At 43.7% G+C, this 26,473-nt stretch overlaps 2 pseudogenes; both read left to right on the top strand.

Annotated features, from left to right (window-relative positions):
• The first annotated feature begins 3,204 nt into the window (after window positions 1–3,204).
• Window positions 3,205–3,322, top strand: LOC126206994 (5S ribosomal RNA; annotated as a pseudogene).
• Window positions 3,323–17,641: 14,319 nt separating this feature from the next.
• LOC126208599 (5S ribosomal RNA) lies at window positions 17,642–17,759 on the top strand (annotated as a pseudogene).
• Window positions 17,760–26,473: the final 8,714 nt, after the last annotated feature.

The following is a 26,473-nucleotide window of genomic DNA, read 5'->3' on the forward strand; positions in this document are numbered from 1 at the left end:
CCAGGAATTGCATGGCGACGACTTTGAACGATGTGTACAGTTCTGCCACTGGGAATTACGGGACGATGACAGATTTTTTGCAAGCGTTCTATTTAGCGACGAAGAGTCATTCACCAACAGCGGTAACGTAAACCGGCACAATATGCACTATTGGGCAACGGAAAATACACGATGGCTGCGACAAGTGGAACATCAGCGACCTTGGCGGGTTAATGTATGGTGCGGCATTATGGGAGGAAGGATAATTGGACCCCATTTTATCGATTACCAATCTAAATGGTGCAATGTATGCTGATTTCCTACGTAATGTTCTACCGATGTTACTACAGGATGCTTCACTGCATGACAGAATGCGATGTACTTCCAACATGATGGATGTCCGGCACATAGCTCGCGTGCGGTTGAAGCGGTATTGAATAGCATATTTCATGACACGTGTATTGGTCGTCGAAGCACCATACCATGGCCCGCACGTTCACCGGATCTGACGTCCCCAGATTTCTTTCTGTGGGGAAAGTTGAAGGATATTTGCTATCGTGACCCACCGACAACGCCTGACAACATGCGTCAGCGCATTGTCAATGCATGTGCGAACATTACGGAAGGCGAACTACTCGCTGTTGAGAGGAATTTGGTTACATGTATTGCCAAATGCAGTGAGGTTGACGGACATAATTTTGAACACGTATTGCATTAATGTGGTATTTACAGGTAATCACGCTGTAACAGCATGCTTTCTCAGATATGATAAGTTCAGAAAGGTACATGTATCACATTGGAACAACCGAAATAAAATGTTCAAACGTACCTACGTTCTGTATTTTAATTTAAAAAACGTACCTGCTACCAACTGTTCGTCTAAAATTGTGAGCCATATGTTTGTGACTATTACAGCGCCATCTATCACAAAGCGAAAAAACTGGTCCAACTAAAACAATTATATTTCTTTACGTACTACACGAATATGTAATAAAAAATGGGGGTTCCTATTTAAAAAACGCAGATGATATCCGTTTTACCTATGGCAGCGCCATCTAGCGGGCCTACCATAGCGCCACTGGTTTCCTCCTTCAAGCTAGACAAGTTTCGCTCTTTGTAGTTTTCTTATTTCATATAAGAACACCATCCCTTGGTGTAAGGATTCCTTTGCTGATAAGGAGAGCCGCAATGTTTACTGCGTATGGTGTCATATTTTATAGGATTGCATTTAATTTTAGCCATGAGGATAGAGTATAACTTGTCAGGTGATGTAATCTCTGCTTTAGTATATGGAGAGACAAATATAGTGACACTTTCTAGGTTCTGCAAAATGTGTGATCTACTTCCTAAATTACCAGTGCGGAGACTTATATGTGTTGCTTAGTACTTTAGAGCCATCATTTATCTACAGATAGAAGAAAACCAACGTTCTGATTGCATTTGCAGGAGCTGGAAAAACTTCGCACCGACAGTGAAGAGGCGTTGAGGAGACAAAAGCTATTCTATGAAGCTCAGCTCAGCAAACTGGGTCCAGAGCTGTAAGTACTGTTTTACACGGGGTGCCAGGTGTCAATACACAGGAAATATGACACGAACGATCATTCGAAGCAAATATATTATTAAACAAGGGCTCAAGACCGCACACCTTAAGAGCATCTCTTCCACTGAGGTATGCATTTTAGAGCACTTGTTTACTAGTCAAATTTTTACCCCTTCCGCCCCCCCCCCTTCCAAATATGAAAAGCAAAGAGCATGCTATAGAAGAGATTTGTTTCACAGTACTAAAATGAGAAACTGCTCATAGATCTTAAGGTATGCGTTATAGAGCTCGTAGTTGCTAGACATTTTTGCTTCGATGATCTTTCATGCCATATCCCTGAATTTTGATCGTTCCCCTGGGATTCACTGTATTTTTTATACTTCAATCAGCCGTATCATTATGTTTCTTATACGTATTAAATTTGAGCATGTGGATAAAATGTTTCGCTTTTCGGTACAGTGTACATCAGTAAAAAACTGGAGTTCAAAAATGTTATCCAGAACACGGACAGAGCATAGGATCTTGGCTTTTGCTAGTAGTAGAATTTTATTAGTGCTATCTGAGTATGTTTCATTTGTATCACCAAACTGCCATGTGTATCTCCTGTGGTTTGATAGCTGTTGAACTATCTTACAATTCCGCGGGTTTATCACTTCAGAGAGAGACTACGGAGTGGAGAAAGATTGAAATACATCCCAGGATTGATCTGATGTTCAGCTGGTTCCGAGTGCCGGACTGGAACACAACTGTAGAATGTCACTAACATTGCGTTTCACACGTTCATGAATGCATCAGATGCTGTGTAAAACAATCACGTGAAATCACTCAGCAATTCATTATATTTCTTACTGCTCTCTGAAAAATCAATTTCAATCTGTTTGCGTTTGCTGTTCATGTTAGCAACTCCTTATTTTCTGTGCTTGTTATCCAGAATATCAATCCGTGTATCCCGAAGGACTTTGCATCTTAAAGGCATCTTAGTTTACTCCATTATTTTTCAACGATAAAAAGCTTTCTAATTTCGTGAATGAAAAATACAAACTTATTTCCCAGTATTTACAAAGTTTTATTTCATTTCCACGTGGCAAGCGGCCTGGCCGGATCACGGGCTACTAAATAGACGATCACCTGTAATGTATGCAGTTAAGAATAGGCTTAGAGAACTACCTCTTGTACGGCGACATTATTGCTATTTTCAGAGACATGGTTAAAAGCGAAGGCCTGGACGACCAAGTATCTGCAAAAGAGTCCCTGATCACTACCAAACTGAAATTCAGCCTTGGTTATTACCGACCACACCTTCATAGGATCCATACTACATCGTCAGCACACTTTAATTCTGGATGAGAGCCTTATGTGCTTTAGTAGCCCTGGACATAGAAATAAATCAGAATGGTTACTTAAGACGATCCTTCAAATAAAAGACGAGCTCCCCAGTGGTTATAACATTACCGGCTAATGTCCTATAACGATAGATGCTGCTTCTTTACTCTTCTTCTGAAGAGCCTAATTATATACTTTCTCTAGCTGGTAATTTCTAGGAAGCGAGTAATGAAAGGTTCGACTGATAACAGTTATTAACTTTCTTTTGCTGGTAATTTTTAGGAAGCGGATAGTGAAAGATAACAGCAGTTAACATATCACTGCACGATTTTTCTTTTTTATTGAAATTGTTACTCACTTCAGCCAACGGCCTCGCTGCAGTGGTAACACCAGTTCCCGTCAGATCACCGAAGTTAAGCGCTGTCGGGCTTGGCTAGCACTTGGATGGGTGACCATCCGGTCTGCCGAGCGCTGTTGGGTCTCGGAAACTGACATACAGCCGGGAGAGCGGTGTACTGACCACATGCCCCTCCATACCCGCATCCAGTGACGCCTGTGGGCTGAGGATGACACGGCGGCCGGTCGGTACCGTTGGGCCTTCCAAGGCCTGTTCGGACGGAGTTTTATTACTAATTTCAAACGAGTGTAACTACTCACAGTTTTATCAACGTCCTCCCCTATGTCACAATACGACATTTATCACTTTACAGCGAAACCTTAAGACCGTCAGAATGAGGTACGATGTACTAGCGAGCGCAGCCAGCCATTGCGGTTTCACTGCCGCAGCGGTCGCTCGGTAGTCGCTACAGCCGCAATGAATTGCCAAGCCCACGCTAGAAGCAACAATCACCAATTTATAAATCATTGTTTTCGGGCAAAAATTATCAAAATGCTGGACACCTCTAAACCAGTGGTAGCTGCATTACTGTGTGAGACATACTCTGCGCTAACACTCATCAATAAACTTACAAAAAATGTCAACGAACAGCAAATATTCCGACGTGGGAGCAAATACGATTCTCACACATATCCGCACCTCAAAAAAACATATAGCCTGGAAATTTATGGCAACATAAGCTTCCGTCTGATATTAATTAGAAAAGAAGGGTTCGAATAGGCAGGAAAGCTTAGCTATATACTACATGATTCTAAATTAACAGGCACATGGATTACAGAGTGCTACTCTTAACAAATGTCACTACGTGAAAACATAGTTTCAAAACGTATGAACAAATGACATCTGCAAAAAAAACTCTTCAAAATATGATGTTCAAGAAGATCTTAGTGGAAGAAAGACAACAAATGCAATTATGTGTTTGCAGAATTTTTCTGTCATATCAGACTATAGGCGGACGTAACTGTTAATCAGTAGGCATTCTCTATTCGCACTGCTGCTAGGGTCGCAGGTTCGAATCCTGCCTCGGGCATGGATGTGGGTGATGTCTTTAGATTAGTTAGGTACAAGTAGTTCTAAGTCTAGGGGACTGATGACCTCAGATGTTAAGTCCCATTGTGCTTAGAGCCATTTGAACCATCTCTATTCATAAAAACAAATGTATAATTCTACATTGAAGAAATGTTGCCATTTATGCAGTATAATTATCAAAATGATTAAAGATGTGTATGGAATTAATTCACTATCTACTACTTTCAGTTAAATGTCATTTCAGAAAAGAAATTAATAACATTTATATTAGCACATTCTAGTCTGTCTTGTTAATTCAGGTCCTTCTTTAAACAAAATTCATTAAATTCAGAACAATGTATATTGAGGAAAATGACGTTTCTGCTGCAACGCTGACATCCAAATTTTATCCAATTTAACACCTTCGTCTTTCCTGTAAAAATTATTACACAAGCGTGACGATCGATTACTTTCAATCGAGAATGTTGGCAATACCAGAGACAGTCTCATAGCCAACGCCATGTGATGGACAGTGGCGCCCTCTGTACTGCCTATATAATCAGCGCTTCGCCGAGTTCTCTTCGCAGTTCGCCGGTGTACCTCGGAGAATGTCTCCCGCAGTCGGAGACGAAATGCCAGGGGAGAGTTTTATACATTGACCACGGCCTATCAGCCCGGAAGTTTTAAGTGAAGACAATACCGGCCGTGAAAGCCTGCATTGTATGATCGTGGAGCAAGAGTTATCACTTCATGTATAAAGTGTTTATACAGCATATATATATCAAGATTAATCGTAGGCGGTTGTTAACAGTTAGTATTTTCAGAAATGAACATGAATGCTGCCAGCATGTATATGGGATATTTCGAGGAGAAAGCACAGCAGTCAGCCGAATGGAAACCTCTCTGTTTCTCCCGGTATGTCGACGTTACCTTCGTCGTATGGCAACATGGGAGAGAAAGCTGAGTGATTTCCTCATACATCCCAATACCTTACAACAGAACATTAGCTTTACTATGGAAGTCGAAGCAGATAGAGTGCTCCCCTTTCTGGACGGCCTGGTAAGAAGAAGAGCAGACGGCACGCTGAGTCACAGCGTGTGCGTAAGAAGATGCACACTGGCCTATACTTACAAGGGAACCTCCCCATCGCACCCGCCTCAGATTTAGTTATAAATTGACACAGTGGATAGGCCTTGAAAAACTGAACACAGATCAATCGAGAAAACAGGAAGAAGTTGTGTGGAACTATGAAAAAATTAGCAAAATATACAAACTGAGTAGTCCAAGTGTAACATATGCAACATCAAGATATATATAAGCTGAGGAGCGCCGTGGTCATGTGGTTAGAGTGAGTAACTGCGGAACGAGAGGTCGTTGGTTCGAGTCCTCCCTCGAGTAAAAATTTTACTTTTGTTTTCGCAAAGTTACGATCTGACCGTTCATTCATTGACGTCTCTGTTCACTGTAATAAGTTTAGTGTCTGTGTTTTGCGACCGCACCGCAAAACCGTGCGATTAGCAGACGAAATGACGTGCCTCTCCAATAGGAACCGAAAACATTTGATCGCAAATTCATAAGTCAACCGATTCCTCCACAGGAAAACACGTCTGAAATATTCTATACGACACTGGTGACGGCATGTGCGTCACATTACAAGAATATGTTGTCGACCCACCTAACTTGCGCACTTGGCGAATGGGTAAAAAGATTCTTCTACCTCGCCTTTGTCACATAAACGGCAACAAATGAATGCAAGAGTTTCACAGTCGCACAGTTTTCCCTGTGCTCTGTCAAAACATACGTTTTTAACGTTTTCAAGTTTTTCCGTGTGTAGACCGTCAAATCCTGCATGTGTCCAAGCAAATCTGAACATGTCCTGGAATTTTGGAGAGCGAAGTTGATCATGTCTGAGTGCATGAACTTTGATAATTGTCTGAAAATAAAAAATTAAAACTTTTCACTCGAAGGAGCATTGAACCAGGGTCCTTCAGTTCCGTAGCTGCTTACGGTAACCACGGGACAACGGTGCTCCTTGGTGTATACGTACCTTGATGTGGCTTATCATGCACACGGACTACTGTTTGCATATTTTGCTTATTTTTTTCATAGTTCCATACAACTTCTTCCTGTTTTCTCGATTGATCTGTGTTCAGTTTTTCATGGCCTATCCCTGTGCCAACTTATAACTAAATCTGAGGGTGGTGCGATGGGGAGGTTCCCTTGTTAGATGTAGACAACAGCCACAACCCGGCGCAGAGCAACGGTGCGCTCAAAACATTGGTACGTGGGGCTGGCATCCTCTCTGGCAGTGGAAAGCTCAACGAAAAACTTGAACATCTGAGGACGTTGTTCCGGTAAAACGGCTACACAGTGACAAATTCGGACAGCTCTACGTTGTACACCGACCAGACAACTGGCCGAAACAGAAGAGGAGGCGGCCATTACACATTACCTATTTTGTGGCACGTTATATGGAAAGATTGGATTAATTCTTCGGAATTATCAAGTGAAGGCTATATTATGCCCACCAGCTATAGCACAGGCCTGATTGGTAGTGTCAAGGACGACCACGGACTATGGAAATCCGGGGTCTGTCAGATGTCCTGTCAATGTGGTATGACTTCTATAGGTAGAACAGTGCGTGTAGTCAAAGATCGTTGCCGAGAACACCAACGGCACACAGGACTGCAATTGCCTAACAAGCCGGCAGCCTGCCTGTCGGAATTACACGGAATGGAGTGCTACCGTACTAAGGTTCTGACACACGCGTCTAACTTGTGGAACTGTGTCATTAAGAATCTATCGAGATTCTAGTAAGAGAACCGCTGTACAATCGTGACACCGGATACATCCTTAATAAGTTCTGGGAACCCACATTGAGCCTGATTAAGAAGAGGAAGGAGGTATCTCGCAATGAACTAAGTACCTGGGGGGGGGGGGGGGCGGGGGCGAAAAACAGCCGAAACGCCACCAGCAAGCGCCACTGGGCGCCAATCTCGGATGGAGTGACTTGACGGCAGTAAGAGGAGAGAGGAAGTGCTGGATCGCATACAGATCGACATATGACAAGGAGGGTGGAGCCCTGCTCCAGCTCCTAGGCAATTAGCATCTCTGCTACTCGACTCGCTGCGGGTCGCTTCGTTGCCGCTGTCACTCGTCTCGCTCGCCTACACATACGACATGGCTCAGCGTGGAAACGGGGGACAAAGTCGCTACCGTCGTTCAGTTACCGTTCAAGCTGGCCGGGAACGACAGCGATGGCAATAATAAGATGACGAAGTAGGAGCAGTGCTACCGCTGCTTGACTGGTACTCGTGTGTCTCTATGATTTTTTAGATGACCTTCAAGCCTATCCACTAACGGGAGGTTATCACCACCAAAGCGACAAGAACAGGAGGATCGGCAACTATCTGCTCATACTCCTTACACCTCGGACCAAGGACAAGGTCTGTCAGCCAGCGTCAGCACCTAGGCAATCAGTTTCCCACATGAAAGGCGATGCAGCACAACCAACGTCAGTCATGTATGAAACCTAACAACTCCTAGCTGCACTATAAACGGGTACTAGCGAACTAGTCGGCGCCATAAGAGAATGCAATTGCGACTCCAGTAGATGCAGCCTGCCTGAAACTGACAGACACACTCGATGCAGCAGCTCTAGCCGGGTTTTTTGGATATTTCCCCTCGGCCAGGAAGACGAATGCCAGAGCTGTCCCTCGGATCCTCCACCGAACTTCGCCTTTCCCCCCAAAATAATAGAATGTCGAAGCAGATTACCAATAAGTTAAGCTAATATAATCGCCTGAAAGACTATGCCCTCCTGCACCTCACTGTATCCATCCTAGATGGATTAAAAAAAAATCATCAGTACACTCGACAATAGAATCGTGGTTGCTTGCCAAAATATTTTGCCTGTTGGACACTGATATCCATGAAGTACTTCGTCTGTTTTGCATGATATTTGGCACTTAGAAAGGAAATAAGGCAGAGAGGATAAAGTAACAAGTGCTTTCTAAGTCGTCTTTGCTCTGTCAGTATGGAGTTATTTTCCCAAACAAATTAATGATGTTTTTTTTGTAATTTTTAGATATCTCTTTTCCTATTCATTCAGTTTTCACTAGAGCGAAGGATTTATCATATACACTAACTGATAAACCTATTAGGTGACATTAATATGGGCTCTCTCCTCCCTTCGCCTTTATGAGGGCATCAACACTGCTGGGAACACTTCCGATTAGCTGTCTGAATGTCTGTGGAGGAATGAAAGCTCATTCTTCCTCAACAGCAGAAACCAGAGTTGACGATACTGGGCGCTGGGGTCTGGAGTGAAGTTGACGTTCTACCTCATCCGATAGATGTGATATTGGGGTCGAGATCGGAACTCTGGGTATCCAGTACAAATCAAGAATGTTATTGTCCACAGACCATTGCCACATAGATGCTGATTTATCCATCCACATTTAGCACTTTTAAAAGTGCAATAGGGAGACCACACCCTAATTATGAAAAACACTCCCATATCGTAACACCACCTCGGTGCTTCACTTTTGGCACTATACATGATGGCAGGTAATGTTCTCCAGACTTTCGCCAAACCCAAACCTTGCATTACATTGGCGCAGGTGTAGCGTGATTCATCACTCGTTTTCACTGATCCACTGTCCAGTAGTGTTGCTCTTGAGACCAGATGAATCATCACTTGGGATTAACTACAGGCGTTTGAAGAGGTGATCGTCCGTTGTACCCCATCCTTTTCACTCCCTACGCGCACTAATTGTGGTAGCTGGATTGTTGGTAGCACTTTGGAGATCATAAGCGATTCCTTCCGCTAATTTTAGGCGATTTCATACAGCCACCCTCCAGAATGGTCGACGGTCCCTGTTCGTCAGCACATGAGGTCTGTCTAGTCTTGGTTTAACTGCGGTTGACCCTTCGCGTTTGCCAGCCGTTTTGGCCGAGCGCTTCAGTCCGGAACCGCACCGGCCGGGGTAGCCGTGCGGTTCTAGGCGCTACAGTCTGGAACCGCGCGACCGCTACGGTTCGAATCCTGCCTCGGGCATGGATGTGTGTGCTGTCCTTAGGTTTAAGTAGATCTAAGTCTAGGGGACTGAAGACCTCAGATGTTAAGTCCTATAGCGCTCAGAGTCATTTGAACCATTTTTGAACCTTCGTGTTTTCACTTCACAATCACATCACCAACAGTCAACTTGGGCAGCTTCAAAAGGATTGAAGTGTCCCTAATGGAACTGTTACTCAGCTGACATCCAATGACTAGCCCACTGAACTCTGCTGACAGACACATTCTGCTGTTACCGCTTCCTGCTGACAACACAGTATTTCCCGCCCCCTTTTATACTGGCGGATCCACTTCTCATGTCATCTAGTAGTAAATTCCGCTTTACATGGAGGTGTCGGGATACTTTTGAGCAAACAGTGTGCCTTTGTGAAGAATATTCCCTGCCAAATTGGCTTTAGTTACACTACTGGCCATTAAAATTGCTACACCAAGAAGAAACGCAGATGATAAACGGGTATTCATTAGGCAAATATGTTATAGCCTACTAGAACTGACATGTGATTCCATTTCCACGCAATTTGGGTGCAATGATCCTGAGAAATCAGTACGCAGAACAACCACCTCTGGCCGTAATAACGACCTTGATACGCCTGGGCATTGAGTCAAACAGAGCTTGGATGGCGTGTACAGGTACAGCTGCCCATGCAGCTTCCACACACCACAGTTCATCAAGAGTAGTGACTGGCGTATTGAGACGAGCCAGTTGCCCGGCCACAATTGACCAGACGTTTTCAATTGGTGAGAGATCTGGAGAATGTGCTGGCCAGGGCAGCAGTCGAACATTTTCTGTATCCAGAAAGGCCCGTACAGGACCTGCAACAAGCGGTCGTGCATTATCCTGCTGAAATGTAGGGTTTCGCAGGGATCGAATGAAGGGTAGAGCCACGGGTCGTAACACATCTGAAATGTAACGTCCACTGTTCAAAGTACCGTCAATGCGAACAAGAGGTGACCGAGACGTGTAAACAATGCCACCCCATACCATCACGCCGGGTGATACGCCAGTATGTCGATGACGAATACATGCTTTCAATGTGCGTTCACCGCGATGTCGCCAAACACGGATGCGACCGTCATGATGCTGTAAACAGAACCTGGATTCGTCCGAAAAAATGACGTTTTACCATTCGTGCACCCAGGTTCGTCGTTGAATACACCATCGAAGGCGCTCCTGTCTGTGATGCAGCGTCGAGGGTAATCGCAGCCATGGTCTCCGAGGTGATAGTCCACGCTGCTGCAAACGTCGTCGAACTGTTCGTGCAGATGGCTGTCGTCTTGCAAACGTCCCCATCTGTTGACTCAGGGATCGAGACGAGGCTGCACGATCCGCTACAGCCATGCGGATAAGATGCCTGTCATCTCGACTGCTAGTGATACGAGGCCGTTGGGATCCAGCACGGTGTTCCGTATTACCCTCCTGAACCTACCGATTCCATAGTCTGCTAACAGTAATTGGATCTCGACCAAAGCGAGCAGCTATGTCGCGATACGATAAACCGCAATCGCGCTAGGCTAAGATCCGTCCTTTATCAAAGTCGGAAACGTGATGGTACGCATTTCATCTCCTCACGCGAGGCACCACAACAACGTTTCACCAGGCAACGCCGGTCAACTGCTGTTTCTGTATGAGAAATCGGTTGGAAACTTTTCTCATGTCAGCACGTTATAGTTGTCGCCACCGGCACCAATCTTGTGTGAATGCTCTGAAAAGTTAATCATTTGCATATCACAGCATCTTCTTCCTGTCGGTTAAATTTCGCATCTGTAGCACTTCATCTTCGTGGTGTAGCAATTTTAATTGCCAGTAGTGTATTAGTAACTTCTGCTGCAGTTATTCGTTCTTTATGGATGTTACTATATACCATCTTCCTGTCAGAAGGATGATCCCTCAATTTCATTTAACTCACGCAATTTTGGCTCTGACGTCTACACAAGACACAGGAAAAATAGGACATTGACGCTGCTGTAGATTCACTTGTCACGAGTAATCGACTGACACAATAAAGTCGTTCGTGTAAAAGAGCCATAAAACAGGGTTTCGAGAGCGAGGATATGCATTAGACTGTTGCACGTGCTGCAGGCGTGCGCAGGCGCAGAAGCAGGTGCGTGCGCTGGAGCTGGAGATGGAGGAGCGGCTGCGTGCAGTGCGAGCCGCGTGCCGTGTGCAGCTGCGCAACGAGGTGGCGCGCGCCGCGGCGCAGGCGCAGCTGCGCCACGGGGACGCGGGGGCGGCCGGCCTCGCCGAGGCGGAGGTGCAGGTAGCTCTGAACGGCACAATCTTCGCTGACTTCAAACAAAGTGTGCTAGTATTAATTGCGCAAATCTCAATATACACTGCTGGCCATGAAAATTGCAACACCACAAAGGCAACACACAACGAACGCGTAAGTCTGCTTCATGCACTGACATGCAAAAGATATGCATTTCAGGATAACCACACAAAGTAGACAGAAATAACGCCAGTATATGTACAAGGAAAGATGATGTAGTGGGATCCTCATTCAGAAATCGCATCTGGAAGTTGTTTATTCGCGAGAAGATCGTGTAACTCCTCCTGTAAGAAAGAGTAATGTCTGCAAGCTCGTGTGAGAAATAGACTGCGGCTCTATACTGGCCTATTGAGACTGTGTTATATCGTTCGGTGACACTGCTGTCTGCAACGGTTAGGAGTTCCATACACAACATCATGTACGATATCAACGGCTCCACGCGAATAGTGCCCGAAAGGACAGACATCTTGTTCGTGGGCAGACCCAGTAGTGTGTCCGGTGACAACAGTGGACACGTTAGTGGCACTACATCATTTGTTCAGACGAGATCCAGTTCTGCACGCATCATCACGATGGATGTACCTGTGTGTAAAAGCTCAGGAGAACTATAGTGCCAGGTAGTATTCGTCATTTGCATACGACCCCAACACCTGTTATAATAGTATGAGGGGCCACAAGGTACACAGCTTGATGGCCCCTCCTTCACACAGCCATTAATCTGTACAGCAGCTCTTATATTTCTGATGGGTTAATACTGGTAGCTTGTCCCATCTTCTCTCATCGTTGCCTGATGCATGTTACAAAGGGAGAACCACAATGGTAGTAACTAGCATAAGACCCAGAGACATTGGAATAACAGGTAAGTTACGTATAATCTCTGGATGTGGGATCGACACCAGTCTATTACTAGTAACAGAGGCTCAAACTTTGATAATGCCAGCCTCTCGTGCTGAAGAAAGTCAGAAAAATCATTAAACAAAAGTCGGCAGAAGGCCCTGCACGAGAGGCAAGACGAGTGAATGTTTTTCTCTTGTTTTCACTTGAAACAATTTCCACTCCACACAGAATTAGTGCTGCTTAGATGTTCCCAGTAACTCTGCCTGGCAAAAAAAAGTGAAGCACCCATACGACATGGCCAGATGTTAATGTAATTTCGTGTATGTACACACCATCGGTGTGTGTCTAAATAATTTGAGTTGCAATTCTGTGTGACAAGTAGAATGGACAAAAGAGTGCGTTAGCGTTGGTTGTGTTTGGAGTACTTACCAGGCCTGGCAGGGTATATAAGGGTTGTAAGTAATGTAAAATGTTGAATGGTAATTGTGAAGAACACTGAGATGCTGCATACTTGAGTGAGGCAACAATATCAACACCTGACACAGTTTGAAATGGACCTCTTTTTGGATCTCCATTTGGCCAGCTGGTCGAATCATGCCGTGTCCAGATGAGTGTGCCAGTCAGAAGTGTCAGTGGCCCGATATTAGACGTGAGGACAGGGATACCCACTGTCACGTTTCTGGTCGATCATCTCTCAGCACCACAAGGGAGAAACACCTAATTGTGCATCAAGCAAATTGCGACCCCATCAGTGTCTGTCACCCAAAAACAGGAAATGGACTTTGTGCAACATTCTGTGTGTGATGACCTCAACCCACAGGAAAAATAATTATCAAAATCTGAACTGTGAAGTCATCCAAAATTCTAGTTGGAAAACCACACTCTTTGTTATACTTCTCAATTGGTCACGATCCCACTTTGTTTATGAACTGAATACTCTAATATTCACGAGAAACTGCTCTGAAATAAACCTGAACCGACAAAATTGTGTATATATTCTCTGAAACTTCAAAGACATCTAAGACAATATCTGAAAGGAATTAGAAAAAGTGACGAAATTTCGTGAATCACTCACAATACTGTTAATAATTGCATGAACACTGGGGGGTTCACCATACATCTACCCACTTTTGAGTATAACCAGTGTCTCTTAATACTACAACTCGTAGCAATACAATATAAAAAACTTTTATTACTGGGTAAACAGTCCCTACGTGATTTGACAGCTGACATTTATAATTCACGCTCACGCCAGGAAATGCACCAATACGGGAATAGCTGCTTTTACGTTATTGGTCAGAACGCAAGCAATTATGGCAGTCGCCGTAATTTTCGCGTGACGCCACATTTCGCGACAAAATACTCTTATTAGTCACTGTCATATATCTAGTCTCATAACAATATATAAAACTACATAAAATAACTACAATAATTTTGACATGCAAGGAGAATCAGTTCTAATGAGAGGAAGAAGTTTATACGAGGGCGGTTCAGAAAGTAACCTCCGATTGGTCACAGTCCGGGTTGTGGGGGGAGTAGCGACGCCATCTGTGCGTTCACGCACTCAACAGGTCAGTCGGCATCAAGCCGTGGTCGAGTGAACGTCGTACCTGCGCTAGTTTAGTTTTTGTGGCAGTTTGAAATGTGTGCTGCAATAGAAAACCCCGCCAAATGTGAAGTGCGTGCTGTCATAAGGTTTTTTACAGCCAAAGGAGATTCTGCAGCAGCTATTCATCGTGAGCTTTGTGCCGTGTACGGACCAAGAGTTGAGTGAAGGAGTTGTCCGTGAATGGGTACGTTTATTTAAAAGTGGACGAGAAAACGTTCATGATGAAGAGAGGAGTGGTAGACCATCATTGGTGACTGACGAACTCGTTCAGACAGTTGATGCAAAAGTTCGTGAAAATCGACGTTTCTCAATGTCGGAGTTGTCTACTGGTTTTCCACAGATTTCTAAGACTCTCTTGTACGAGATAGTGACAGCAAGATTGGGTTACCGTAAGTTCTGTGCACGATGGGTGCCCAAAATTCTTACCGACCACCACAAAACTCAAAGAATGGCCTCTGCATTAGACTTTCTGTCACGTTATGAGGACGAAGGAGAACCATTGTTAAACAGAATCGTGACCGGTGACGAAACCTGGATTAAGTACGTGAACCCTGAGACAAAAGAACAATCAAAGATGTGGGCACATTCAAATTCGCCTACCAAACCAAGAAAAGCCTCGCAAGATTTTTCTGCCAGAAAACTGATGGCAACGGTGTTTTGGGATGCCAAAGGGGTGTTGTTGGTTGAATTCATGGAACGTGGTACGACCATTAATCAAGACGTGTACTGTGAAACAATAAAAAAGTTACGACGGGCTATACAGAACAAACGCCGTGGTATGCTGACTTCCGGTATCGTTTTTTTGCACGATAACGCCCGTCTTCACTCTGCTCGCAGAACAACGGCCCTTCTTGAGTCCTTCAAGTGGGACGTTATCAACCATCCACCTTACAGCCCAGACCTGGCGCCAAGTGATTATCACCTCTTCATGCATTTGAAGAAATGGCTCGGGTCACAGCGGTTTGATGACGACGAAGAGCTCAAAGATGCGGTCACAGGCTGGCTCCAGGCACAAGCGGGTGATTTTTATGCAGAAGGAATTTCAAAGCTTGTGAAGAGATACGATAAGTGCCTCAATCGCTATGGAGACTATGTAGAAAAATAGTGCAAAGATGTAGTTGTAAGATGTATATATTAAAATATTTTTATTTAACTTGGTGTATTTTTTTTTAAATCAACCGGAGGTTACTTTCTGAACGGCCCTCGTATTTACTGGTGTTTCAACAATGACTACCAGGCAACTTTTAATTCACTGATTGTAATTTTATTTTCGTTAGCAGAAAGCAAACATAAACTAAACAAAGAATTTATTTGAATAGAGTCTATAATTCTTATACTTTTAATAGATAAAGAAAGTTTCTAGGTCAGGGGACAGCGTTCGGCGAAATCTCTTAACTTTTTGTTGCATACGAAGCGTTGCGTTGGGCAGCACGATGTCGGCGTGTTACGATGATGAGACCAGGATACAGGCAGTTCCGCTGGTTAATCTTCTCCGGCGAAATGCAAATAAAGTCCCGGCACAGCTGTATCATTAACCCCTTGGTGATTAACAAACCACAAGACGCCAGTATACGAACGTCGTTGACATGTCCTCTCTTTCAAAGTACATTACGTAGACATCGCTCGTTTTTACACTTTATGCACTGTCCGTGACGCTATCGTCCATAATTACACAGTTCGTCACATTCATATAGTCTTAGCCACAAAAATACAGTTCATAGAATTGTTCTTGTGTGTGAAGCACACCATTAACAATGTCCACTCTGTTCTCTCATTTCAAACTTCGACAATGTCACTGAAGGTCATTTATATTGCACAGTTAATTAAAGTCTTCACTTTCACGGCTTCATAGAATGTGATAGACAACAGTTCCACCACCCAAAACCAACAGCAGCAAAGTTCATTCGCATAAAAGCACTGTTCGTGTCGGCCACAGCAAAGTATTGTTAGCGGCACTTTCACAGTCCGGTTTATTTGCTCTTAAAGTTCGCTGGCGATGACATTACGTACTGCAGTGGTAAAGAGAATTAACAATCTGATAGTTCGGTATCACTGTCGATACAATTACGTATGACTTTCAAAAAACACAGTACTATTTTTCCGCGCACGCTTCACAGACACACCATCCACCATCCCCTCTACTACACAACAACCTTTCGACAATCGATATCACTATCGCTGTCCCCTGTCTATAGATGTTATATCGTTATAGTAAATTACATAAATCTTTATAAATGTTATTGACTGCATTTTTCACAATTTATAATATTCCAAAAGAGAACTTTACAAACTTTACCAGAGGTACAAAGCAAGAAACATACTTATCCATTGGCAAACGAAATAATCATAATTAAATCTTTATATTTAAAAACCACAGTAGAATGTTACATAATCACAATTAGAAATGCCCATATGAACAAAAGAAAAAGAATAGAAATCTAAAGAAAATCACGAAAAAAAATTTTATATGTGTAATTAGCAATGCCTTCACATGTGCCATTCTGCACCACTGGTCGGAGACTAAGAGCACCAGGACTGGAAATTACCGACCTATGTGTAAGCTGTATTACCACCACAACACAAACACGTGTGTTTGGAGTGGTGTCGTGACCAAGAAGGTTGGACTACTGATGGATGGTGTGGCATTGTGTACAGTGATGTCCCGTACCTTGGATGACCATCACTGTCGAATATGGCGACGACTTTGGGAGAGATCCCATACTTCCAAAATATTGGTGAGGTACAGCAGTGTTACTCCTGGTGTAATTGTGTGGGGAACTGCTGCGTATGACCTCAGGTCATGACTGGTAGTATTTGAGGGAAATTTGACGGCACAACGGTACGTCACAGACATCTTGCATCCTCATGTGTTATCTCTAATGTGACGGGGTCATGATGCCATGCAATGCTCGTCAGCACATGGCACATCTCCCTATGAACTGTCTGCGTTATTTTGAGATACTCCTGTGGCCAGCAAGATCCCTATATTTGTGCCCGATAGAATATGTGTGGCGTCAGCTTGGACGTCGACTCCGTTCCAGTGCATAACGACCTGTTACACCTGTTGCGAGCCAGCCTGCCTGGGGAGAGGATACAAAGGCTTTATGTTACCCTTCCCAACAGAAACTGTGCATGCCTCCAGGCCAGAAGGGGTACAATATTATACTGTAAGCGGGTTCATGCTGCCAAATTCTTTATAAATTTGACTCGATTTTGTAATCACTGAAATAACATCACATATCCTCTCAACCTGTGAAGTTTCATTTCTTTTGCTCTCCTATTTCTGGGTGCTTCACTTTTATTGTCAGGCAATGTATTCATAGATTCATGGTAATCTCAGGAAGTTTTAAAGTTGGAAGCAGTACAAGTAAACAGCTTTTGCCTGGGTACCCTGACCCTCTCACAGTGAGCCATTGATTGCTAGTCCCAGCCCAGTGATGACCATATAGAGAAGGGTATAATACCGGTTTTACATGACCAGACCAATGTTTCGTAAGTTTCTAGCAATGGCGATAAATTTCTTCCACTTAATTTGTACATTAGTTCGGCCTTTCGGACGTTACATCCCACTGAACTTACCATTAAATGGATGTCTGTATGTCTTCACGGCCTTGCCGCAGTGGATACACCGGTTCCCGTCAGACCACCGAAGTTAAGCACTGTCGGGCGTGGCTGGCACTTGGATGGGTGACCATCCAGGCCGCCATGCGCTGTTGCCATTTTTCGGGGTGCACTCAGCCTCGTGATGCCAATTGAGGAGCTACGCCTCCGAGTAGTAGCGGCTCCGGTCACAGAAAACCATTATAACGACCGGGAGAGCGGTGGGCTGACCACACGCCCCTCCTATCCGCATCCTCAGCTGAGGATGACACGGCGGTCGGATGGTCGCGATGGGCCACTTGTAGCCCGAAAACGAAGTGCTTGATGCTTTGTATTGCTGCGGCCGTCAGTCAAGAACTATAATCAATGGTAAACTCCATCATAAACCAATCACAGCCGGTAGTGTATTGTTCTTGAAGGTGGCACGACCAACATCGATGAGGCAGACAGTTTTTTGTTACGTCAAACGTAGGCAGTTTGCCAATGTTATGTGTCAACATGCACTGATCTTTCGTCAACTCGAGGCACCTGAAATGTTCACTCCCAGGCTTTACCTCCTTATCTCAAAATACTCAGTCCTAGACCAAGTAAGGTTTGTAGAATTTTGAACCTAAATGTCTGGGATACCCTGTATAACAGTGACACATCTCATTCCGTTAATGAGGTACCACTAATTTTTCACTTGGTTGTAGTGCGAAGTGAGACCCTGCTTGTCAACCCTTCGTATAATGGTGGAAGTGCGCATGCACGACTGGACGCAACGGACCCTTGTCTTTGGGAAAAAATGACATTCTCTCTTCAGAGAGTAGATGATTGGTAAAGTTGTTGTATTTTTGTATTTTTACTACACAATCACATGAGCGTTTCACTCTGCTGTAAACGGTTTCGATCAACCAAGATTATTTCCCGCCGTCAGTACTTAAAAAGAGGAAAGGAATAATTATCGAAGAAAATATAGCTAATTTCTATTTCTTATATGTGCGGTATATAAATGTCTATGCATTATATAAGGGGAAAACATTGTTAGCAAAAATCACGAGAAGTTCTGCACCGATTTACTTCAAAATTTTACACGATGTTTTGCTAAATACGATATTGCAGTGCCTGTGTTATTTCGATGTACTCGTACATCCATTATGTATATTCCCGTACAGGTGAGACATACACATGATGGATGTACGAATACAGGTTGTAGACAAATGCTTGACGACATATGAAAGTTTGTGTGTGGCCGTAAGTCGTGCCCGGATGGGCTGACGGTGAGGGGATCGCCTGCGTTAAGAGGGAAATCCGAGTTTGAGTCCTCGTCCGCCACAAAGTTTCTTTCTTGTCATTCCATTATGCAGGTGATGATTGTTCACATTAGCATAATAGACTAATGTCTTAACACCTGTCTCGAAAAGGTCTTGATGGTTTATTTCAAATTTTTGCATAATACTCTTAAACATTCAGCCGGATATAGGCTGGGTGTTTTTTTAAACAATACTGTACAGGTTTTCCGTCAAAACAGACTGCGAGGAAAAAAATGCTGTGCTTTGAAAATGTACGTTTTAGTTTTCTTTCGCACAGTCAATTTTAACTACGAATCAAGGCATTTAACCGATTAGACAAATTGTTTCTCCTATGCATATTTTTTCTTCTTATCTACAATTTCAAGCAAAATTTGTCTACACAGGAATGTGCTGTTTCGTTTTATTGCTCGCAGTCAGTTTTAACAGAAAACAGGAAATATGTAATTATGGCTTATCGCCTTATGGTTACAATACTACTACGCAAACTGAATCGTCCGAGAATATGTAGTCCTACCCATTCGCAGATTAAAACCACGCGAAATACTGTCCCTGAAGCCACTATTCTCAGAGGCCCAGCACACAGAGGGGTCTTTTTGTCTCTCATACCCCGAATACCAATGATCCCAACCGATTTACCCATTCATTTTAAGCAACTTCAATTCACAACCAAGGTTTCCTTTGTGACACCAGTAAAATAAGTTCAAAGTCAGAGGGGGGGGGGGGGAAGAGAAGGTTGACACAGATCTGGAAGGAAACGAACATAATTAGGGGAGGTAGGAGATGGACAGAGAGAGAGAGGGGAGGAGGAAAACGACAGAGAGGGGGAGGAGGAGGTGATCCACAGAGAGAGGGGGAGGAGGATGAGATGGACAGAGAGAGCGGAGAGAAGAATATGGACAGAGAGATGGGGCAGACGCAGATTACGACGTACATCCAGTTTCCATACATATATAGCAATTGCGAAGCATTGGCGATTTCACTAATGTAACTATAAAATCTTCCGACGTAGTTGTTTCTTTCGCTAGTATAAAAATGGAAGAATAGACAAAGAGAGAATTTCACTCTACCTACAAAACTTCGAGGTGTAGCTATTGTTGTCTTCAGTATTGTTGATAACGCAACGGAAACTGATTGCAGCTTGCGCCATTAGACATGATTTTATTCTATTTTTGTCGTTATTAATTGAGTTACTTGGCTGATTTCACAGTTTCTGTACTTTGTTTCGATTCTTATCTATCCCTTATTCCCCTGCGTTTAACAGTGGAATTCCTATTGAATCTTAGACGCAGGATTGTTGTAATTAAACTTCTGCTACTTCAGAGAGCTCCCGAGGAAAATGAGCGATACTAGGACAATGAAACTTTCTGAAAAATTTGTAAAGACATGCGGAAGAGAAATAACGAATAAACCATTGAAAGAAACACATTTTAATTTCCACATAATAGAGTGACATTTCTTAATAGCACACTGTCTGTAAGTACCAGGTTACAAATGTTGCTCAGTGTGACGACCATCTGCGTCCACGATAGCCTGGAGTTGCACTAGAGATACCATTTCACAATTTTTCTCAGCACTTTTGGAACTGTAGGCCATGGAATGCTCACTTGTAGTGACACAGTTCGTGGAGTGCTTGAAAATCGCACATTGTCTCCAGGCATGCTCTGCCATGGCAACAGTAATTTCTTCTACATCTACATCTGTTCTCTGCAAACGAGCGTGAGGTGCATGGCGGAGGGTACACCTCATTGTACCAGTTATTATGGATTCTTCCTATTCCATTCACGTATGGAGTGCGGGATGAATGATTATCTGAATGCCTCTGTGAGCGCTGTAATTATTCTGATCTTATCCTGACGATCCCTGTGTGAGCGGTACGTAGCGGGTTCCAGTATATCCCTAGACTAACCATTTAAAGCCGGCTCTTGAAATTTTCTTAATAGACACTCTCGGGATAGTTCATGTCTGCCTTCAAGAGTCTGCCAGTTCAGTTCCTTCAGTATCTCTGCCACTCTCCCTCGGATTAAACAAATCTGTGACCATTCGTGCTGCCCTTCTCTGTATACGTTTAATATTCCCTGTTAGCCCTATCTGGTACGTGTCCCACAGACTTGAGCAATATTCTAGACCGGTCGCAAGAGTTATCTGTAAGCAATCTCTTTTGCAGTCTACTTATCCAGCATTCTAAGCGACAAACCGAAGTTTACCACCTGCCTTACCCACGACTGAACCTATGTGATCATTCCATTTCATATCCCTACAATGTGTTACACCGAGGTATATGTATAAGTTGGCCTGTTCCAATAGTGACTCAGTGGTATTATGGTCATAGGATACTACGTTTTTTCGATGTGTGAAGTGCAAAATTTTACATTTCTGAACATTTAGAGCAAGTGCCAGTTTCTGCACCACGTTGAAATCATATCAAGATCTGACTGAATATTTATGCAACTTCTCTCAGCTACTACTTCATTATAGAACTACATCACCTGCAGAAAACCATGATTTTAGTATTAATATTGTCTGCAAGGTCATTAATATTCAACATGAACAGCAAGGGTCCCAACACACTTCCCTGTAGGACACCCAATGTTACTTGTACACCTGATGATGACTCTCCATCCAAGATAACATGCTGCCTCTTCCTCCCTACCAAAAAGTCCTCAATCCAGTCACAAATTTCACTTTATACCCCATTTCTTCAAGAATTTTTGGTGCAACTAGCCGTCGGTATCTCGCAGGAGCAATTCCCAAATCGGCAATTAAATTCGAGCATCCGAATCATGTTCGTCCCCCCCGTGCAGAAAGAGGACCTCTCTGTGTTCCTTTAATGTGTCGATTCTCGTGAAGAGCAACAGCTGTAACGTTGTTGTTTTGATAAAACAGTTTTCTGAGTGAGTCCCCGCTCACCTCGTCCAGACCCATGTTGACTGTCTGCAGCTGCAATGCAACTGATGCTACTGACGCCTAACGGCAAGTCGTTACATAAACACTGTTAACAACACAAATCCTGCAGCACACAGTCTGAACATCATTACTATGAAGTTGGTTACCCATTTTCTTCTACAATGACTCAAGTAGCTCAAGTTTAATTATGGATGTCTTGTGTATCAAATAAATAGTTCTTTACAACCTGCATATCTTTAAGGCTTGTAAGCCATCCATCTCGGCACAATAAATACGAGGGTGAGTCAAATGAAAACCTTAAATATTTTTTTAAATACTATGTATTGTGCAGAAATGGTACAAAGCTGTATCACTTATCAACATAATCTCCCCCTCGCTCAATGCAAGTCCTCCAGCGCTTACAAAGTGCATAAATTCCTTTCGAAAAATGTTCTTTTGGTAGTCCGCGCAACCACTCGTGCACCTCTTCATCAGAACGAAACTTCTTTCCTCCCATTGCGTCTTTGAGTGGTCCAAACATACGGAAATCACTTGGGGCAAGGTCTGGTGAGTATGATGGATGAGGAAGACACTCAAAGTGCAGGTCTCTGATTGTTGCAACTGTTGTACCGGCATTGTGGGGCCTTGCATTGTCATGTTGCAAAAGGACACCTGCTGACAGCAATCCACGTCGCTTTGCTTTGATTGCAGGTCGCAGATGATTTTTTAGGAGATCTGCGTGTGATGCGCTGGTGACAGTGGTCCCTCTAGGCATGTACTGCTCCAAAATGACGCCTTTTTTGTCCCAAAAGAGTGTCGGCATAACCTTCCCTGCTGATGGTTCTGTTCGAAACTTCCTTGATTTTGGTGATGAGGAATGGCGCCATTCCTTGCTCGCTCTCTTTGTTTCCGGTTGGTGGAAGTGAACCCATGTTTCGTCTCCTAACGACTCTTGCAAGGAAGCCATCACCTTCTCGTTCAAAGCGCCGAAGAAGTTATTCACAAGCATCAAACGTCGTTCTCTCATTTCAGGAGTCAGTGCCGTGGCACCATCTTGCAGACACTTTGTGAAACTGGAGGAGATCATGCACAATGTGGTGTGCTGGCTTATGGCTAACCTGTTAACATGCTGCAATGTCATTCAGTGTCACTCGGCGGTTTTACTTCACTATGGCTTCAACTGCTGCAATGTTCTGCGGAGTCACAACTCGTTGTGCCTGACCTGGACAAGGAGCATCTTCCACTGAAGTCACACCATTTGCGAACTTCCCACTCCATTCGTAGACTTGCAGCTGTGACAAACATGCATCACCATACTGAACCTTCATTCGTCATGAATTTCAATGGGTTTGACACCTTCATTAGGCAAAAATCGAATAATAAAACGCTGTTCTTCCCTGGTGCAAGTCGCAAGTGGGGTGGCCATCTTTATACTGATACAACGACGGTATGTGTGCATCTGTACTATGCTGCCACCTACAGGCCATTCTACTCGCTGTTTGTAGCACGCTTACCAACTTACAGGATGTTGTTGTTGTTGCGATCTTCAGTCCTGAGACTGGTTTGATGCAGCTCTCCATGCTACTCTATCCTGTGCAAGTTTCTTCATCTCCCTGTACCTTCTGCAGCCTACATCCTTCTGAATCTGCTTTGTGTATTCATCTCTTGATCTCCCTCTACGATTTTTACCCTCCATGCTGCCCTCCAGTACTAAATTGGTGATCCCTTGATGCCTCAGAACATGTCCTACCAACCGATCCCTTCTTCTAGTCAAGTTGTGCCTCAAACTCCTCTTCCCCTCAATTCTATTCAATACCTCCTCATTACTTATGTGATCTACCCATCTAATCTTCAGCATTCTTCTGTAGCACCACATTTCGAAAGCTTCTATTCTCTTCTTGTCTAAACTATTTACGGTCCACGTTTCACTTCCATACATGGCTACACTCCATACAAATACTTTGAGAAACGACTTCCTGACACTTAAATCAATACTCGATGTTAACAAATTTTTCTTCTTCAGAAACACTTTCCTTCGCATAAAGGCACTGTTCGTGTCGGCCACAGGAAAGTATTGTTAGCGGCACTTTCACAGTCCGGTTTATTTGCTCAGTTCGCTGGCGATGGCATTACGTACCGCAGTGGTAAAGAGAATTAACAATCTGATAGTTCAGTATCACTGTCGATACAATTACGTATGACTCTCAAAAAACACAGTACCATTTTTGCGCGCACGCTTCACAGACACACCATCCACCATCCCCTCTACTACACAACAACCTTTCGACTATCGATATCACTATCGCTGTCCCCTGTCTATAGATGTTATATCGTTATCGTAAATTACATAAATCTTTATAAATGTTATTGACTGCATTTTTCACAATTAACAATATTCCAAAAGAGAACTTTACAAACTTTACCAGAGGTACAAAGCAAGAAACATATTTATCCATTGGCAAACGAAATAATCACAATTACATCTTTATATTTAAAAACCACAGTAGAATGTTACATAATCACAATTAGAAATGCCCATATGAACAAAAGAAAAATAATAGAAATCTAAAGAAAATCACGAAAAAAATTTTTATATGTGTAATTAGCAATGCCTTCACATGTGCCATTCTGCACCACTGGTCGGAGACTAAGAGCACCAGGACTGGAAATTACCGACCTATGTGTAAGCTGTATTACCATTACAACACAAACACGTGTGTTTGGAGTGGTGTCGTGACCAAGAAGGATGGACTACTGATGGATGGTGTGGCATTGTGTACAGTGATTTCCCGTACCTTGGATGACCATCACTGTCGAATATGGCGACGACTTTGGGAGAGATCCCATACTTCCAAAATTTTGGTGAGGTACAGCAGGGTTACTCCTGGTGTAATTGTGTGGGGAACTGCTGCGTATGACCTCAGGTCATGACTGGTAGTATTTGAGGGAAATTTGACGGCACAACGGTACGTCACCGACATCTTGCATCCTCATGTGTTATCTCTAATGTGACGGGGTCATGATGCCATGCGATGCTCGTCAGCACATGGCACATCTCCCTATGAACTGTCTGCGTTATTTTGAGATACTCCTGTGGCCAGCAAGATCCCTATATTTGTGCCCGATAGAATATGTGTGGCGTCAGCTTGGACGTCGACTCCGTTCCAGTGCATAACGACCTGTTACACCTGTTGCGAGCCAGCCTGCCTGGGGAGAGGATACAAAGGCTTTATGTTACCCTTCCCAACAGAATCTGTGCATGCCTCCAGGCCAGAAGGGGTACAACATTATACTGTAAGCGGGTTCATGCTGCCAAATTCTTTATAAATTTGACTCGATTTTGTAATCACTGAAATAACATCACATATCCTCTCAACCTGTGACGTTTCATTTCTTTTGCTCTCCTATTTCTGGGTGCTTCACTTTTATTGTCAGGCAATGTATTCATAGATTCATGGTAATCTCAGGAAGTTTTAAAGTTGGAAGCAGTACAAGTAAACAGCTTTTGCCTGGGTACCCTGACCCTCTCACAGTGAGCCATTGATTGCTAGTCCCAGCGCAGTGATGACCATATAGAGAAGGGTATAATACCGGTTTTACATGACCAGACCAATGTTTCGTAAGTTTCTAGCAATGGTGATAAATTTCTTACATTGAATTTGTACATTAGTTCGGCCTTTCGGACGTTACATCCCACTGAACTTAACATTAAAAGGATGTCTGTATGTCTTCACGGCCTTGCCGCAGTGGATACACCGGTTCCCGTCAGATCACCGAAGTTAAGCGCTGTCCAGGCCGCCATGCGCTGTTGCCATTTTCCTGGGTGCACTCAGCCTCGTGATGCCAATTGAGGAGCTACGCCTACGAGTAGTAGCGGCTCCGGTCACAGAAAACCATTATAACGACCGGGAGAGCGGTGGGCTGACCACACGCCCCTCCTATCCGCATCCTCAGCTGAGGATGACACGGCGGTCGGATGGTCGCGATGGGCCACTTGTAGCCCGAAAACGAAGTGCTTGATGCTTTGTATTGTTTCGGCCGTCAGTCAAGAACTATAATCAATGGTAAACTCCATCATAAACCAATCACAGCCGGTAGTGTATTGTTCTTGAAGGTAGCACGACCAACATCGATGAGGCAGACAGTTTTTTGTTATGTCAAATGTAGGCAGTTTGCCAATGTATGAGTCAACATGCACTGATCTTTCGTCAACTCGAGGCACCTGAAATGTTCACTCCCAGGCATTACCTCCTTATCTCAAAATACTCAGTCCTAGACCAAGTAAGGTTTGTAGAATTTTGAACCTAAATGTCTGGGATACACTGTATAACAGTGACACACCCCATTCCGTTAATGAGGTACCACTAATTTTTCACTTGGTTGTAGTGCGAAGTGAGACCCTGCTTGTCAACCCTTCGTGTAATGATGGAAGTGCGCATGCACGACTGGACGCAACGGACCCTTGTCTTTGGGAAAAAATGACATACTCTCTTCAGAGAGTAGATGATTGGTAAAGTTGTTGTATTTTTTGTATTTTTACTACGCAATCACATGAGCGTTTCACTCTGCTGTAAACGGTTTCGATCAACCAAGATTATTTCCCGCCGTCAGTACTTAAAAAGAGGAAAGGAATAATTATTGAAGAAAATATAGCTAAT

The sequence above is a fragment of the Schistocerca nitens genome, chromosome 1 (assembly GCF_023898315.1).
Source record: "Schistocerca nitens isolate TAMUIC-IGC-003100 chromosome 1, iqSchNite1.1, whole genome shotgun sequence".
Classification (NCBI taxonomy): domain Eukaryota; kingdom Metazoa; phylum Arthropoda; class Insecta; order Orthoptera; family Acrididae; genus Schistocerca; species Schistocerca nitens.